The sequence below is a fragment of the Sinocyclocheilus grahami genome, unplaced genomic scaffold, assembly GCF_001515645.1.
Source record: "Sinocyclocheilus grahami isolate Dianchi unplaced genomic scaffold, SAMN03320097.WGS_v1.1 scaffold132.1, whole genome shotgun sequence".
Taxonomy (NCBI): domain Eukaryota; kingdom Metazoa; phylum Chordata; class Actinopteri; order Cypriniformes; family Cyprinidae; genus Sinocyclocheilus; species Sinocyclocheilus grahami.
In genome coordinates, this window is record NW_015505311.1 from 745,322 (window position 1) to 752,278 (window position 6,957).

The 6,957-nt window shown below is 38.9% G+C and overlaps 1 long non-coding RNA gene across 1 annotated transcript; it reads left to right on the forward strand.

Annotated features, from left to right (window-relative positions):
• The first annotated feature begins 724 nt into the window (after positions 1-724).
• On the forward strand, positions 725-3,227 carry LOC107590754 (uncharacterized). The gene is made up of 3 exons (XR_001609812.1): positions 725-1,285; positions 2,735-2,804; positions 2,981-3,227. It is a non-coding gene; the product is annotated as an uncharacterized lncRNA (long non-coding RNA).
• The last annotated feature ends 3,730 nt before the right edge of the window (positions 3,228-6,957 follow it).

Below are 6,957 nucleotides of genomic sequence, written 5' to 3' on the forward strand. Positions count from 1 at the left end.
TATATATATATATATATATATATATATATATATATATATATATATATATATATATATATATGCTATTCATATATTATTAAAGTAACGCATAAGAAAATTAAATGCACACTTAATTCAGCGTATTTTAAAACTGAGTTTGAACTTCCAACGCTTTGCAAATAAAACTCTATATAAAATATATTAGTTTATCATCTTTCCGTTTTAGTGTTAAAAATCCATTCATAAATGCAATATGCTATTACAACTTCTTAACATTCTACAATCTATCATTTATAATCATCCATATTTTAATTTAAAGGTATATCTATTAATTAATTTGATTTGTTTGTGTTAATCGATTAATTTAATCTATTCATTTAACAAAGAATCTATCGTTTTGCCTCAACTAAGAATATTAGACGGACTGTATAAAATCTATTAAAAATATTTTTAAAAAAGTAGCAAAGGGATTTTTACAACTCAAATGCACGTGTTCCTTCTCAGAAACATACTCTATGTTCCTGTACGATTGTCTGTTATATGCAGCATGATGCTATTTGCGTGTCACCTTCCTCAGGAAGCTCTGCGCGTGAAATCTGCACAAGAGTAGAAAAAATGAACTCATAAGGCGTCCAGCAAGGCTTTTTGTAAATAAGGGACTGTGCGCCACCTCCTGGTGATTTAGAGAAGATTTAGTAAGAAGCCAAATCTCCTTGTAGTCTAAAAATCACACGAGTTCATTTAGAACACGTGCCTGCGAGTGCCTTAAATAGCTATCATTTGTGCACTTAGAGAATTTCAATGCATTTTAAGTAAGCCACCTGAAAACATTTTCCCTGAAGGACTCAAAACAATTTAAGGAAATGCGTAATTCGGTTGTTGCGTTAAACAGCTTGACGATCTAAATGGAACCTGACCCTTGAAACACGGCACATGTTCCCGACCGACATTGTTCAACACAAACGTTTTGCTTTAGGGAATTTTGCAGGGGGGAAAAGAAATGGCATGTGGGAAGAAGGCCTTTCCCATTGCTGACCTAACGCCATCATCTCATGGACAAAGACCGTAATTAGCGAGCTTTGACGGCGCGGGCTTGCAAATGTGGCATGTTCATTACCGCACCACTACTGCAGCCACTATGCATTTATCTCTTCTAGTAGGTCTTTCTCACCGCAGGCTCGCCGTGCACGGTTTAGATGGGAGAGAGAGAGGGGCTACAGACGATTCCAGTTACCTTGACACTCTAATAGACTGCCATATCCTCAACCAGTGCAGTCGAGCAAACCAGTGGAGCAAAAATCATTAGGTAAGCAACATAATCACAACCAGATCTCCCGCTTCCATCGGTGTACCTCTGCCCTCTCTCAAGGCTACTCTATGTTTTTATACAATACTTTTGAGCTTTTGCCTCGCTCTTCTCAAAATCTTGCCACTTTCCTCCTCGTATACATCCTCCAGTTAAAAGAGATGCTGCTGACTTCACCGCTGTTTAATCTGCGCGAGGTAAATGACCTCTCGGATGAGCTCGGGTCGCTATCTGCGGCTATAGAAGTATGTTATCACCGTTATTAGAGCACGTTAAACAGTGGCTGAGAGTGTAGAGACACCGGGCGAAATTGGAAGCTTATTGTGATTGATGGGTTCCTATTAGGCGCTCGCTGTTATCGCGGCGGATGGAGGGGAACGGGGCACTGAGTTGTAACACAACAGATTACCTGAGCCTGTAGTCTCCCGAAGGATGTTTAAATAAAACATAGTCGCTCCTTTTCTCTCTACTTTTTCTCCCCACACCTTCATTTTCACTCGCGGGCCACTCCACCTACCCAACGCCATGTGCAATTTGCCCGAGCCTCTCTACTCAATAAACTGACATTGCGCTCATATTTCCTTTTGTTTCCCCGACGGTGAAGGAGTGCCGCCGCGATACTAGTACGGGGAGGGAATCGTATTTTGGTCCGCGTGTTTCCACAGACCTTTTTTCTTCCCTTTCCTCCATTTTTTGGCGCACTGTGCCAACATGATTGATTGTGACTCGCAAACCAGGTGTCCAGCTCTGCCCAACAAATGACTTTGGCCCCTACCAGTAGACCTTGACCAGACAGAAATCAATATTTCACCATTAAAATATATCAAAGAAGAGTTAAGGCTGCAGCTGTCCAAGGCGCCCTTTTGAACATTAGATCCGACACTTGTAGTACAGGGGTAATCAATATATAGTGGTTCACAGATCATTTGTGGTCACCTTTTTGGTCGTGATGGATACTTGGAGGAGTAGTGATTCATTTTGTCACCCCATTAATGCGAACTGTGTCAAGTCATTCCTTCATTTCATCTGGAAGAGATTCCTATTCCTCAAAGTATGAGGGAGAGTATATATGGGGGAAAGCAGCAAAGGGGGGTTGGTGGTAAATGAAGAGCACCAGCCTCCAGGTTCCCATTTCAATGAGAATCTATAGAGATTTTGTGTCCGGTGGAGTGTGAAAATCCCTTTGAGATAGAACAAACATTCTTGAAGGCCAAACCACAAGACAGATACATACAGAATAGATGGCGGAACATTTGCCAGCCATTACAGATTAAGTTTATCCTGGTCAAATAGTATTTCAGATATAAGCAACTATAAGCAGCAACTGTGGATGTAATCAGACTGCAAAGGGCATTTAGTTAGCAGACAAAGCCAATTTTCAAAACTTGCATCAGTTAACAATATATTTACATATCCTTGATTATTGCTTTTTGTGTGTGATTCACTCAGGGCCGTCCTTAGGGGCGTGCAACTGGTGCGGCCGCACCGGGGCCCGCGGCGAATGGACCCCGGAACACAGGTGAACCTATACAGCAAAATGAAAAGAATGGAGTCTGTTTATCATTAAAGGAGGAGCATGTTTTTCAGTGAACCTCATGAGCAGCCTGCTGCTGCGTGACACGATTACTTGTACTCAGAGACTGTATCCTGTCTGTATCCTGTTTTAACTGTACTGCTTTTCTAAAACCCATCCAGTGCCTCAAGCGATCATCCGAGTTTTCTCAACCCATATGCTACGTTGAATACCTGCTGCGACGAAGATTATTAGTTACATGCAACTGTCATTAAAAATGGATTTATTCACCCTCTGCAGGGAGCGGTTCTGCCCTCCTGATCACAAGAGTGTGCTTTAACAGTATGCTGGGCTTTCTCACTAAGTAACCCCATACACTTAATAAAAAAATGTCAAAATGTTTCATTTGCATAGTTCATACCTACTCAACCTGCTAATAATCTGTGCTATAGATCTAGTATATTTTCTAGATGCTTCTTAGACATGTTTATTCAATGCATTAAATGGTCATAAGATAAATGTTACTGGGACACTTCCATATTCCTCAGGGTTGGATTGGGACCACAGAATAATAAACATTTGTAATTATTCTGTACAGACATATCAAACCATTGCTTTGGTCAACAGAAATTACAATATATATATAAGCACACTCAATGTCCACTACTATATCTCAACATAATTAATTTCCTTACAAACAGTGATCTAGTGCATGCATAACATTCCTTCAATACAGTACTTGTATTATAGTCTTCAACTCTATAGTGATATGAATGAATTCATGCTACTAAACATTACAGTTCAAAATACTTGTTGTGAGATTCATTGCTGCCAAGATAAGGAGATCTTGAAGAGACAGTGAATATTTAGGCAGGAAGAGGCAAAACGGAGATGGTACTCCTGTCACAGAGGAGGAGAAAGAAGAGGCTGAAACGATAAGTGATTACGGTCAGACGCTCCATTCATCATCTGCTGCTGTGTGCAGTTTCCAGGGTCTTCACTGTTATCAGCACAATATAGACTGAATGTCAGTGCCCCTGAATAAATCTCCCTCTCTACCTCGGACTGATCCACCATTATAAGACCTTGGTCCTGCTTGATCACCACATTAACATCTCTTATGGGTATGGAAACTAAACCTAAACCTTTCCTTAAACACACATGAAAAAAAAGACTGTGTGCACTGCCTTCAAGACATCAGACACACAAGTCCATATTTCCACTAATTTAGTGGTTCTTTTACTGTTGTAGATATCCCATAGTATAACAAAAATATTATATATCTCTTCATTGTGTTTCCACTCATTTAGTGGAAATATAAGCCATTTTAGCCATAATGGACCAATGTTGCCAGAAATAATAAAATGTTTGAGAGTTGACACAAACACACAGGTGCGTTCAAAATGACCGGGTTTACATGTGTTGTCTGCGGCCCAGTGATAAACTAATGAGCTAATGTTGACTATGTCCTGGCTTTGTTGTTCCTCGCAGCGCTTTCTGCTCATTTCACATGATGGACGATACAGTTTGCAAGCTCATACATTGCTATAAAGCAGCTTATAGTGTCCTGTCACTCTGTATCAGCACCGGTGTGATGATAGACATGGTAGCACGATATATTTCTTAACCTCGCAAATTGCCTTCAGAAAAAAAAAACACAGCCATTGTAACAAAAACGTGCACTGATGTGACTGATATTAATATATCAGGATTAATGGGTAAACAGGCCGGGTTTACCTCTTTTCGTGACATAGACAAAACTATTTTTTGGGCACCCCTTCCCTATTAATATAATAGGCCTAATTAGACGCCAGATTTAATTTTCAAGAATAAAAACGAGACAGACGTGCAGTCCGTTCAATAGCCTATGTCTTACCGTAATTTTCACAACACGTTTTCCAGAATATTTTCTCACCAAATTATTTTTATATAAGAAGATGAAGAATTTAAAATGTTCCTGAATGTCAGCTGAATGATAGACATCCTACACGAAAGTAGGCTACTGAACGGCCTTTTCCCTCACCAACAAGGATTTCGTATTGCAGCTGTGTTTGAAAGCTCGGGTATTTTAGTCACTGCAGATTCAGAATAGGGTTCTGCTTGCCTGCGCATCCTCTATCTGTTAATTGAGGCGAGGGAGAGAGCAGTTACTAGACCTGTCAGTGTTAATCAAGCATCATCTCTTAACACAAGCGCGCTTTGCAACGAGCTGAAGATTAATATTCCGACCGAAACAGATGATAAATCATTTGTACATAATTAGCGCTAGGCAAGGTTATAGCTGACACGAATTTTTATCTTAATTACGGGGGAAATTTGTTCCATTAATTTAATTTGTCCCGCACGGACGCGCCCGCGCCTAACAAAGTTAATCTTACACCTGTCAGTGCGCTGCTGAGGCTGTCTCCAAAGCTAGTGCGCCAACTCGCTGTCTACTGCATCCTAAACAGCATCCTTACCCGACATAACTTCGTGAGTGTCTGATTTGAGAAAACACGATGCCTGAGTGATTCGTGAACAAACGGGTCTTCGGATATTTTCGAAGTAGAACATTTTCAATAAATCGGGTGAACCGGTTTAAGCGATTCCTTAATTAATTGTATTTAATCGGTCAAAGAGGTTCTCGAGTCAACAACTCACTGAACCGAGAATCGACATGTAATGAGAACAGAGTGAACTGATATTAATTATTAAAGCGCTTGAGGGCTAGTCAGCTGAAGAATATCAGAAAAATAAAACCTACTGAATTCGCTGTACATGTTTTATTTTTTTATGTTTTGTTTTTAACAGCAACCAAAAATCAACATGTACTTGAAACTAAGTTGATTTTTTTTTAAATGCTAATTTAATTTAGTATAGCCTACTATAAATTATTTGTAAAAAAAAAAAAAAAAAAAAAAAAAAATCACTTGGTTCTTTAATCATGACTGGGAACAAATCTGGGGCACAGGCTACAACAAAGAAAAACAAAGTAGGCCCTAACAGCAGTAACTTCTAGGCTTAGGGCGTTTGTTGGAAGATGTCAAAGGTGTCAGGTGGTGACTTAATTACGCCATTAAATAAAATAAAATCTGAGCAGTTTTGAAGTGGTTCTTTGCAACAAACTGTTCGAAAGAACCGATGTGCAGAAATGAGCTGTTGACTTTGCACGACTAACCTACCTGCAGAGCGTCAAATAAAGTGTTTGGCTTGTCAGCAAAGACTCGTTGGTTAAGAATTTCAACTTTCGTTGAAAACTAACGAATCGACATTGTTTCACACCATAGGCTATGTGCCAGGATGGGCTATAGTTTTTTCTGAGCATTATCTGTCAGAGCGTGGCGTTTTGTTTAGCTGGTTAAACAAACAATTCTGTTCATAAAGTATGAGTTCGATTACTTATCGAAAAACAAACGATGTACTTGCTGACTTGATAATGAAACGGTCAAAATCGCCTCAGGTGAAACTGTAAGTAGGCCTAGGCTACCTCAAAAGGTTAATCAGCAAATGTGAAGCGGCGACCAAACTGTGGGACAATAGGCTACTGCTCTCTGTTGGAATTCGTATAGTTTAGGTTTGTCTTCTATACAGTTTGAATAACACAAAGGGTTTGATGACTTCTGACGTTATAGCTGTATCTCATTTTAAAGCAAACTAAATGGCTGCTTTGTGGAACAGACTCTAGTCTTCCATGTTCAACGATTAGTAGAACCGGTTCATGTACTCTTTTGTCCAAATCATCTGCAGAGTGTTGTCGCCATCTCCTGGACAATGTTGAAGTCAGCGCTTTAAAATACTAATACTAAGATATGCAAGGGTAGTTTGACTTCTCAGCATTCGATTTAATAACAATGTATATTATCATATAAATCTTCCAAATACAAGTTCAACTGAGAAAAAGCCTTTATGAAATATTGCAATACAGATTTCATACAAACATGAAATAATGGAAAAAATAAACACTTTTTTTGTATTCAAAAACTTGTGCAGATTTATGTCCTCTCAAATACAAACAAAACGGCTTATATTATGAATTCTATGTATATTAACACTTCATCATTTTGAAAACGAAATATGCTATATATATATATATATATATATATATATATGCAGATTGTAGGTTATTGAACTTAAAATCGTTGCCATTGTGAATACTGCTGACATAAGAAACTGAGAATTT